Source organism: Sminthopsis crassicaudata, chromosome 3 (genome assembly GCF_048593235.1).
Source record: "Sminthopsis crassicaudata isolate SCR6 chromosome 3, ASM4859323v1, whole genome shotgun sequence".
Taxonomy (NCBI): domain Eukaryota; kingdom Metazoa; phylum Chordata; class Mammalia; order Dasyuromorphia; family Dasyuridae; genus Sminthopsis; species Sminthopsis crassicaudata.
Window position 1 is genome coordinate 450,340,338 of NC_133619.1, and position 12,530 is coordinate 450,352,867.

At 34.5% G+C, this 12,530-nt stretch overlaps 1 long non-coding RNA gene across 1 annotated transcript in view; it reads left to right on the forward strand.

Moving 5' to 3' along the window:
• The first annotated feature begins 3,818 nt into the window (after nt 1-3,818).
• The window catches only part of LOC141559667 (uncharacterized), a 71,871-nt gene continuing 63,159 nt past the window's right edge, over nt 3,819-12,530 (forward strand). Inside the window, exon 1 of the long non-coding RNA XR_012487519.1 lies at nt 3,819-4,323. This is a non-coding gene — a long non-coding RNA (uncharacterized LOC141559667). The remainder of the gene's footprint in view (nt 4,324-12,530) is intronic.

Below are 12,530 nucleotides of genomic sequence, written 5' to 3' on the forward strand. Positions count from 1 at the left end.
TGTGTGTGTGTAGTAAGCTATGAAGAGCTTCAAATGCCAGAGATGTTTGCACTTAATTCCAGAAGGGACAGCACCATATAACTCAGCTCTGTCTAGCAGTCAGGCATTCAAGACGTGAATGCTTAAAGGCTTGTGTCACACATTATGCTAAATTTTGAAGAAATAAACAAAGAAAAAAAAAGCAATATTGCCTTCAAGGGGCTTACATTCTAATGAGGGATAGAGGCTGTAAATAAGTATGTATATATAAGTTATATGCAGAATAGATGGAATATGTAGAATAGAAGAGAAAATATTATTAGATGGGGAATAGGAGAAAACCTTTATCAGTTGTAGGATGAGTCTTAAAGCAAGGCAGGGAAAATAAGAGGTAGACACAAGAGGATAGATAATCCTAAGTATTGGAAAAACCAGTGCAAAAGCATAAATATGCAAGATGGAGTGTCATATGCTAGTTGCAATATGTTTGGATCACAGAGTGAGTGGAAGGGTAGGGCCAAAAGCCCTAGCTCTACATGAGCAATCTGGTACTTGCAGCTCCTTTCTGACCTTCAGGATAGAAAAGTCTGAGCTTGTCCCAATATATGTAACTTTTCATCCCTATTCTTACCTTTAGGCAGTTATTATTATGGTTAGAGTTATTATAGGTTACTTGTAGCTAAAATCTTTTTCCAAATTATTCTTTTATGAAAGAAAACAGGAATGTTTCAAATGACCAATACATGTCAATCATGTCATAAATCAATGAGCAATTATTAATTGCCTCATAAATCAAAGAGAACTAAAAAAAAATCACTTGATTAAATTCACACAAATGCAGGTATGAAGGAATGAAATTTGAATCTAAATCTCCAAATCCAGCATTCTTTCCATGGGAGCAAATGTTTAGCTTTTTATAGGGTAACAAAAAGAAAAATAGAAAAGGCACATATATCTCATGAAGGCTCAGAAGAATAAGAGACACAGAAGAATAAAATAATGAAAAATGTCCTTATTTCATAGTACTTATGCATAGTTTTTACAATAAGATTATGTGGTTATTTTTTAACTAATAAATGGAACTTAATATCTAAACAAACTAGATACAGTTGTTTATATTAAATACATTCCATTTTGAAAAGAAAAATTAATCCTATCTCACAATTGGGTTTCTAAAATGCTTTTCAGATATATTAGGATTTTTACTCATTAGATTGTCTCAACATTAGGAAAAGGTCTTAGGTCTTTTTATTTTATTTTATTTTTAGCACACAAGCCAAATTTCTCTTAGCAGAGAAGGTATAAAGATCATTCGTAATTGGGAGTTTCCTAAATATCTAAGAGATTCAATATTATAGCTTTTAGTTGTAGTTGGAATTGCTCAGTAAAGAGACTTTTAGTTCTTATCTTTAAAGTCATCTTCATTTGGAATTTCCAGTTATTTAAAAAATTAAAAGATTTAAAGTCAGAAAAGTTTGCTTATTTCTAAGTTTTTTTAAGGTAATTTTTTAATCCCTCCCACCCCTGCCCAGAGAAGAAATGGTCATGGTTTTGGAAAAGAACTTGTGGCTTGCCAATATTTTAATGACACAACCAAGAGTATAATAGCAAACTGTTGATGAAATCAGAACGCAGAATTATAGATATTTAGAGCTGAGAGGAATATCAGAGGTACATGATTTTTTCTCTTTTTATATGTTATTTAATACTTCTGGTGCTATTTTATTCATATTGATTAGCTAGATATATTGTAAAAGAACTGATTACAAATTTTCCATGAAGCCTATATGATTCTAAATTTTACATGCAACATTAAAATATATTGATATTGGTCCTCTCACATTTTTATAGTCCAAGGGAAATTATGAGGTCGTGAATGAATGTGCATCAACTGCTATTTGGAGAATAGGCATATAATACTTACTTATTTTCATTACAAAAATTGAGAAATTACAGGGTGGAGTGGAAAGATTTCTACATTTCTTTTCAGAAACTGGACCTAAATCCATCTACTTGCTGCCCATATGTTCTTGAATAAGTGAGTGTTTGTCTTTGGGTATCAGTTTCCCTATGGATATGAGAGGACTTGTTTAGGTAATCCCTAAGGTCTTTTATAACACTTAAATCTATTATCTTATGTGTGTAAATATGGTATTAAAGAAATGAAGTGGGGAGCAGCTAGATGGTGCTTGCTGGCCTTGAAGTCAGGAGGGCCTAAATTCAAATCTGGCCTTTGACACTTAATACATCCTAGCTGTGTGACCTTGGGTAAGTCACTTAACCCCAATTGCCTCAGGGAAAAAAAAAGAAGTGATTCATACATTATGGGCAAATCATGTCTATGAAAAATGAAAATTTACCTTAGTTACTTACTCATATAAAATATATTATAATGCCTAATTCCTGGTTATTTCAAAGTAGTTTAAGATATGCCATTTTTAGGATCAAAAGGATTATTATCATCAATTTTCCTTTTATAACTCAACATTTCTACAAGCACTTGGAATAAAAATACAAGTGAAAAGGAAGATAGTCCTGGCCTTCAAATTGCTTATATTCTATTGGAAGAAAAGGAACACATAAAAGGAAGCTGAAGGGGGAAAGTGGCAAGAATGGGAAAGGAACCTGGCAAGAAAGGAACCTGGCAAGACATGTGGCAGAAAATGTTCCAAAAATTCAGAAGTATAGTTTAGAGAAAAATGGAGACATGGATAGCAAAAATGTCCTTCTTTTTTAAAAAAAGGAAAGAAGGAAAGAAGGAAGGAAGGAAGGAAGGAAGGAAGGAAGGAAGGAAGGAAGGAAGGAAGGAAGGAAGGAAGGAAGGAAGGAAGGAAGGAAGGAAGGAAGGAAGGAAGGAAAGGGGGAAAAAAGGATGAGGATTCTGGGAAGATGGAAGACTAGGTTTGTAAATTTCAAATACTCCATATTTCCCTTAGAAACAGAACAAATTTGCACCTCAGAGTGAACATAGGCTGATGAAAAATCAAAAAGATTTGGGGTTCTCCTGGTATACTCCAAAAAGATACAAGGAAAGATCCCAATGGAGAATTAACCAGTGTGAGGTTCAAAGACCTGCAGGTTAGCTCTATAGAAAACCCAAATAGGGACCCCTTTGGGTAGCTGGATTGTGCTGAAGCCATAGAAACTTTCAACTCTCAGATTTCATGCTAAATCAAAGGTCTAAGTTAAGGAAGAAGGAAAGAAGCTCTTTGATTAGGAAGGACAACTGTGCTGCTGATATTAGGCCTTGGACAAGAAATAATTAGCACAATTAGTGAGTGCAGAAATAGTGGGCAGAGACTCTGCTGGCTGCAGGCACTTGCAAGAGGGTGGAGCTTTTCATTTGGGGAGAACTGAAGTGAAGCTAGAAGTAACATTCCCCCACCCCACATTAGAGAAGCTTATACTAATACTTCTCATTAAAATAATAAGAATAAATAAACAGGCAAATGAGAAAGAACCTGACTATAGAAACTTACTATGATAATAGGGAAGACTGGGGGTAAAGCTTCAGAGGAGGAGACTGATGTAAAAAAGCTTCTATGCCAAAGTAATATTTTTTTTTCTTTTTAAAAAATATTTTAAATATACATTGCTTTATGTTGGAAGAGAAAATCAGAGCAAAAGAGGAAAACCATGGGAGAGTGCTATGGGCCAGAACTTGAAACAAGGTGCTAATTCACTGGAATTGATAGAGACAATGATTATATACTTAGTACTTATTAGAATTCACACCTATAAGAGATCTATATAAGGAGCAGCTCCCACAAGCCCACTCTCAGAGGTGGAGTCAGATTCATTCCAATTTCCACCTTTGTGCTGGTTGGGGACTTTGGGAGCTTCAGATCCAGGATTCAGTCCAGTAGATTCACAAGTTGGGCAGAACTATAAGCAAGAAGCTCTCAGGGCCAGACACAGAAGCCCAAAAGCCCACTCTCTCTCGGAAGCAGAGTCAGATTCACTTCATTTCCCACCTTTGTGCTGGCTAGAGGCTGAAGGACAAACCTTTGGATTCAGAGACATTCATGGGAACTCTTGGAACCAAGGAGAGAGATGGCCTCTATTAAAGCTAACCAGGCCCCAGGAAAAGAGACAAGAATTAAAAGGAACAATAAAGGATCTGGAATTTTAACTCTTGGCTGAATTTGAGGTGATTATTACACTGAACTGAAACCAAGGCTGCTCCCAGAAGTTCCCCAAGAAACCTGTTCCTAGAGAACATTTTAATTTAGAGAAAAACATTATATTTTGATGCCTGAACGTGGGACAGACACAATCCTGATTTCAGTGGAAAAGTCTCTGATCCTGATCCAGCAGAAAAGTCTCCTCGACCCAGAAATTAGGGTGAGTACAAACAGAAAACTGTTAAAGAGCTAAAAGAGTATTTCAGCTAAAATGGGACAGAAGTTTAGAAAACAGCCTTTTGTTTCTCTTCAAGGAAAATATGTACAGAATGTTGTCAGGGTTATGAAAAGCCAAGGTTTGATTATAATTTGGGAACAGATTACTGAACTTTTAGAAACTGTACAATACACATCTCCTTGGTTCTCTATGGAAAAAAAAATTGAACCCAGATGAGTAGAAATTAGTAGGAGAGCAGCTAGGTGAATACTACAATTCCAATCCAAACTCAATTTCCAAAAATACATTTTATACATACAATTTAATACAACTGGCTTTAAGAAATTATAAAAATACTATTATAAGGAAAAAGAAGAAAGAACAGGAGGGGAAGTGCCAAATAAACTAGATGAAAAGGATGAAGAATCAGATAAGAATGGAGTTAAGTACAATTTTAAGTATGCCATTTCACAACAGGAGCATTTCCCATCTCCTCCTCCCTCAATTAACCCTTCATGGGTGGAGGGAGAAGGAGAGGGGGAAGGAGAAGTAACATAGTTAGCTTCACTTATGAAGCAGACTATGACAAGATTAGAAAAGGCATTGGTTAAGGCAAAAAATGAATGAAATGATATATTTGATTTAAAAATAAATATATACCCTGTGATTGAAGAGCTTGACTCTTCAGGTCAACAAAGGAGAAGACACACTCCTTTTGATCTGGAAAAAATTAAGGATTTGAAAAAGGGTTGTACTCTTTATGGGGCTACATCATAGTCTTATGTTAAGATGTTACTAGATAATTTGGTTTATGAATCTTAATCCCTTGGGATTAGAAATCCATAGCAAGAACATGTTTAGAACCTGGACAAAACTTGTTGTGGCTTTCAGAGTACCATGAATTATGTAGGAGTCAAGCCCAATGAAATAGGCAAACTGGAGTTAACTTCTGACCAACTAGCAGATGAAGATCAATATGTAGAGATTTTAGCACATAGAAAACCCCAGAGATTCTACTAAAAAGTTATTAGAAATAATTCACAACTTTAGCAAAGTTGCTGGATACAAAATAAATCCACATAAATCCTCAGCATTTTTATACATCACCAATAAATTGCAACAGCAAGAGATACAAAGAGAAATTCCATTCCAATCAAATGTCAAAAGCATAAAATATTTGGGAATCCATCTACCAAAGAAAAGTCAGGAATTATATGAACAAAAATACAAAGCACTTGCCACAAAAATAAAGTCAGATTTAAATAATTGGAAAGACATCCAGTGCTTGTGGATAGGCCGAGCGAATATAATGAAGATTACAATACTCCCCAAACTAATCTATTTATTTAGTGCTATACCAATCAGACTCCCAAGAAACTATTTTAGTGACCTAGAAAAAATAACAACAAAGTTCATATGGAAGAATAAAATGTCAAAAATTTCAAGGGAATTAATGAAAAAAAAAAAGTCAGATGAAGGTGGTCTAGGTATACCTGATCTAAAGCTATATTATATAGCAGCAGTCAACAAAACCATTTGGTATTGGCTAAGAAATAGACCGGGTCGATCAATGGAACAGATTAGGTACAAAGGACAAAAAAGGGTACAACTATAGCAATCTAGTGTTTCATAAATCCAAAGATACCAACATTAGGGATAAAAATTCATTACTTGAAAAAAACTGTTGGGAAAACTGCAAATTAGTATGCCAGAAATTAGATATGGATCCACACTTAACACCATATACCAAGATAAGATCAAAATGGGTCCATGATTTAGGCATAAAGAACAAGATCCTAAATAGATTAGAGGAACAGAGGATAGTCTACCTCACAGACCTGTGGAGGAGGAAGGAATTTATGACTAGAGAAGAACTAGAGATCATTATTTATCACAAAATAGAAGATTTTGATTATATCAAACTAAAAAGTTTCTGTATAAACAAAACTAATGCAAACAAGATTAGAAGGGAAGTAACAAATTTGGAAAATAAAGGTCTCATTTCCAAAATATATAGAGAATTGATCCTAATTTATAAGAAATCAAACCATTCTCCAATCGATAAATGGTCAAAGGATATGAACAGACAATTCTCAGATAATGAAATTAAAACTATTTCCACTCATATGAAAGAGTGTTCCAAATCACTACTGATCAGAGAAATGCAAATTAAGACAACTCTGAGATATCACTACACACCTGTCAGATTGGCTAAGATGACAGGAACAAATAATGATGAATATTGGAGGGGATGTGGGAAAACTGGGACACTAATACATTGTTGGTGGAGTTGTGAAAGAATCCAACCATTCTGGAGAGCAATCTGGAATTATGCCCAACAAGTTATCAAACTGTGCATACCCTTTGATCCAGCAGTGCTACTACTGGGCTTATATCCCAAAGAAATATTAAAGAGGGGAAAGGGACCTGTATGTGCCAAAATGTTTGTAGCAGTTCTTTTCGTAGTGGCTAGAAACTGGAAGATGAATGGATGTCCATCAATTGGAGAATGGTTGGGTAAATTATGGTATATGAAGGCTATGGAATATTATTGCTCTGTAAGAAATGACCAGCAGGATGAATTCAGAAAGGCTTGGAAAGACTTGCATGTACTGATGCTGAGTGAAATGAGCAGAACCAGAAGATCACTATACACTTCAATAACAATACTGTATGAAGATGTATTCTGATGGAAGTGGATATCTTCAACATAAAGAAGATCCAACTCACTTCCAGCTGATCAATGATGGACAGAAACAACTATACCCAGAAAAGGAACACTGGGAATTGAATGTAAAATATTAGCACTACTGTCTATCTACCCCGGTTACTTATACCTTTGGAATCCAATACTTAACGTGCAACAAAGAAATTGGATTTACACACATATATTATATCTAGGTTATACTGTAACACATGTAAAATGTATGGGATTGCCTATCATCTAGGGGAGGGAGTAGAGGGAGAGAGGGGAAAATCTGGAAAAATGAATACAAGAGATAATGTTATAAAAAAATTACTCATGCATATATACTGTCAAAAATTTTATAATTATAAAATTAATTTTAAAAAAAAGAAAGAAAAGAAAGAAAAAAAAAAAGATTTCAGCACAGATTAATTACCTCATAACAGCTTAAGAGCAGATCACCACTGCTGCAACAAAAGCTTGGGGTTCCCTCCCAGGAAAAGATCGGGAAGAGGGGGAAGCCTTCACAAAAATAGAGCAAGGCCCCAATGAACCTTTTGTAGATTTTGTAGGATGCTTGCAAACAGCTGTCACAAGAACCATTGGAGAAAATGCAGCTACATAAATAATGACCAGACAACTGGCTAAGAAAAATTCCAATGAAGTTTGCAGAAGAATTATATGGGGAGTTTAGAGGAGAACATAAGACGCTGTGCTACAGTGGGCAGAAATGCTTATTATACCCAGACTATGATGAACATGGAAAGACAGGGTCCCTCTTGGCAAGCATCTTCTAGAGAGAGTCATCAATGATTTCAGACAGGGTGAGAAAAGACCTAAAACCCTACATCCAAATGCCTCAAGGGCTTCCACTGGGCCTCAGAATGTAGATTGACCCAGGGAAATGAAAGGCAGGGCCCAGCTCCAAGAAATCATACAAAAGGCAGGTGGGGCATGATGGCAGCTGAGTTTACACCAGAGAGTCTTTAGAAGTTCAGGGCTCTGACGTGATATATCAGCTGAAAAGCAATCAGACATCAGAAAGGGATTACAATTGGGGAGAATACAGGCTTTTTAACCTAACAGAAGGGCAGTGTCCAGTTCAAATAGCTCCAATGTAATTGCCAGATAATGAGGAGAATTCCCAAAAGTGGTAAATAGAAGGGATTAATCTATCTAGTAACCTATCTAAATAGATTAACTACCTGGGAGAGAGAGTTTGCTTGTATTCCTGCAGATGGAGAAGGAAACAGATGGGTGGCAATGAGCATCTGGAGAGAGAAAGAAAAAAAAAAGAGAAAAATCTGGAAACAAAAGAGAAGACCTAAGAAAAAAATCTTCAGGAATCATTGGATTCCCTAATACAAGATAAGACTGTTGCAGGACTTGAAAAACAGCAGGAGTCATTGGATTCCTTGAGATGAAAAATTGTTGATAAAGATTATTGCAGGACTTGAAAACCAGCAGGACTAATTGGATTCCCTAACACAAGATAAGACTATTGTAGGACTTTAAAACTTGCAGGAATTATTGGATTCCTGGCATGTGAACTAATGGACAATAGATTCCTTTTGGACTATTTCTAGGATTTATGGATATGTATAATTCCTCATGTTGATTCATGTTATTTGTTACATTACTACTAGCCTGTGTTACTTTACTATGTGCTTATGTAATTTGTGTGATTATGTATAATACCTCCCATATTGATGGATTTGTGTATACCTATTTTAAGAGTAAGCCCCTTCAGAAACCCACTAATCTGATTTGATTTCCCATTACCTTTGGTGTTTTCATCTCCCTTCCTGAGATGTCAGGGAGGGCATGACCACCTCCTTTTCATGGTATTTTCACTCCTTTTTTGAGCAGTTAGGGAAGGTGTCATCACCTTCTTTGGGGGGATTTTCACCTCCTTGATAAGTCAGAGAAATCATGACCACCTATGTTCTAAATCAAAAGAAATCAGGAGATGTTATGAAACAAGGTGCTAAGTCACTGGAATTGATAGAGACAATGATTATGTATTTAGTACTTATTAGAATTAACACCTATAAGAGATCTATATAAGGAGCAGCTCCCACAAGCCCACTCTCAGAGGTGGAGTCAGATTCATTCCAATTTCCACCTTTGTGCTGGCTGGGGACTTTGGGAGCTTCAGATCCAGGATTCAGTCCAGTAGATTCACCAGTTGAGGAGATTCACAAGTTGGGCAGAACTATAACTAAGAAGCTCTCAGGGCCAGACACAGAAGCTCAAAAGCCCACTCTCTCTCAGAGGCAGTCAGATTCATTCCATTTCCCACCTTTGTGCTGGCTGGAGGCTGAAGGACAAACCTTTAGATTCGGAGACATTCGTGGGAACTCTTGGAACCAAGGAGAGAGATGGCCTCTATTAAAGCTAACCAGGCCCCAGGAAAAGAGACAAGAATTAAAAGGAAAAATAAAGGATCTGGGCTTTTAACTCCTGGCTGAATCTGAGGTGATTATAACACTGAACTGAAACTAAGGCTGCTCCCAGAAGCTCCCCAAGAAACCTGCTCCCAGAGAACATTATTATTTAGAGAAGAACATTACAGGAGAGATTTAAAAAAAAAAAAAAAAAAAAAAAAGTGAATATAGCTTATATTGATTTACCTTCCATCTATTTAGTTCTTTTTCTGGATACAGATAGCATTTTCTGTCCAAAATCTATTAGGATTGCTTTGAATCACTAAACCACTGAGAAGAGCCAAGTTTTTATAGTTTACCATCACACATTCTTGCTGTTACTGTGTACAATGTATTCCTGATTCTGCTTGTTTTGCTCAGCATCAGTTTCCATAAATCTTTTCAGGCCTTTCTAAAATCAGCAAGTTTATCATTTTTATAGAACAATAATATTCCATTAATTTCATATACCACAGCTTATTCAGTCATTCCCCAATTGATGGGCATCTACTCATTTTTCAATTCTTTGCTATCACAGAAAGAACTGCTACAAACGTTTTTTGAACATGTGGGTCCTTTTCTCTCCTTTATGCAAAGTAATGTTAAATGACTTCTTGCCCAGAGAGAATTTATAGAAAAAATAAAAAAATAAAAATAAAAATCACATGAGAGATATGGAGGAAAAATTAAAACTAAAAACTTTTCAAGAAAAACAAAATTATGAAAAAAGTCAACCAATTAGAGTAAACCAAGAAGATACAAAGTCTTAAAGATGAAAACAATTCTTTGAAAATTAGAATTGAACAAGGGGAAGCCAATGAAGCTATAAAGAGACCAATAAATAACAAATATATATATATATATATATATATATGAAAACATAGAATAGGATGTTAAACATCTTATAAGAAAAACAACAGATCTGGAGAACAGATCAAAAAGAGCAAATGTAAGAATAATTGGACTACCTGAAAGCTGTGGCAAAAAACAAAAAACAAAACCCTGATCCAATAATACAAGTAATATTGTCCTGGAGTGATAGACAAAGAGAAAGTAGAAATAGAAAAAATTCAACAATCACCATCTCAAAAATATGTTTAATAGAAAACACATAGGACTATTATTGCCAAATTTCAAAAACCCCAGATCAAAGAGAAAATGTTGCAAGAAACATGAAAAAAATAATTCAAATATGTGGGAGCTACAATTAGGATTATGCAGGACTCATCAGCAGCTATAATAAAAGACCACAGATCCTGGAATTACACATACTGGCAATCAAAAGAATTAGGCTTGCAGCCAAAAATATATCCAATAAAATTATCCACAATATTGAGTTAAAAAAATGAACATTAAACAAACTTTCAGATTCTCAAGACTTTCAGCTAAACCCAACTCAATAGAAAATTCAGCATATAAAACACAATATCAGAGACCAATTTTAGGGAACTTCACATGGACAAATTATTTAGTGTTTTTTTTTTTTTTTAATGGAAATGGATACCTTATGTTTAAGATTGACATCAGCAATTGGGTAGCTCAAACAAACAAACAAAAAAAAAAACAGTGAAGCAGAATTGGATATGATCTGACTCTGAAAAGCAAATCATCTAGGAAAAAGGTAAAAAAAAAAAAGGTAAACATATTAATTATATTTATATGTGTATATATACATATACACATACATATATATATAGTGTATAGGAAGAAAAGACATAGAAGCATTAGAGGGGGGAGGAGGGATCATATTTCTGAAAACCTACTCATATTGGTAATGGGTTAAATAGATAGTACTACATATATACTATGAATGGTATAGTACTCTCCAAAATCTATAAGGAAATAAAGGGAAAAGGATGGATGGGGAAGCAAAGAATGGGTGGAAAGACAAGGGAGGATCCATGAGTAAAGGTAGGGGCTAGATAATAGTAAGGCAAGTAAAGATCAAAATTAAAGTAGGAATTAGGAATAGGAAAGATATATATAGACATATATATATACACACACACATATACATATACATTCATACACACACAGAAATATTACAACAAGAATCAGGAATAGAATTCTTTTTTTTTTTAAGAAAAAGTAGGATGACAGGGAAAGATAATGCAGAATGTCAATGCTGTAAAATTACCCATGCATATATCTTGTAAATAAAAAGCTATAATAAAAAAGAAAAAGAAAAAGTAGGGCTAGTAATCACTGATCTTAGACAAACTCAGACTTAAGGATTCAATGAAAAAAGAAATCTACATTATATGTCAGCCATACTAATATTGTTTTAGATATGTTTACATATGGATAAATGCTTATGTGTGCATATCTATGTATATATGTGAGAGTCAATGGGAAAGTATGAATGTATATATATATACATATATACATATATATATTTATGATGTATGCGTGCAAACATGTGTATGTATGTATATATTTATATATGTACATATATATTATATATAATATTATATATATTTATATATATATATATATGTATATATTTGGGAAAAAAGAACAAAGTAAAAAAAGTATGTAGCAGAGAACAAAAAAGCAAAGAAAAGATGGACATTCATGAATATAATTTTTTCTACTATTTTATATTTTTTCTTGAAATGGTAATTTTTTGTTATAGATTTTGAATCCTCCTTTTTTTTTTGAATTTTTATTTTATTTTATAATTATAACATTTTTGACAGTACATATGCATGGGTAATTTTTTACAACATTATCCCTTGCACTTACTTCTATTCAGATTTTTTCCCTTCCTCCCCCAACCCCCTCCCCCAGATGGCAAGCAGTCTTATATATGTTAAATATATTACAGTATATTCTAGATACAATATATGTGTGCAGAACCGAATTTTTTGTTGCACAGGAAGAATTGGATTCAGAAGGTAAAAATAACAGTTTATATTCGTTTCCCAGTGTTCCTTTTCTGGATGTAGCTGGTTCTGTCCATCATTAATCAATTGGAATTGGATTAGCTCTTCTCTATGTTGAAGAAATCCACTTCCATCAGCATACATCCTCGTACAGTATCATTGTTGAAGTGTATAATGATCTTCTGGTTCTGCTCGTTTCACTCAGCATCTGTT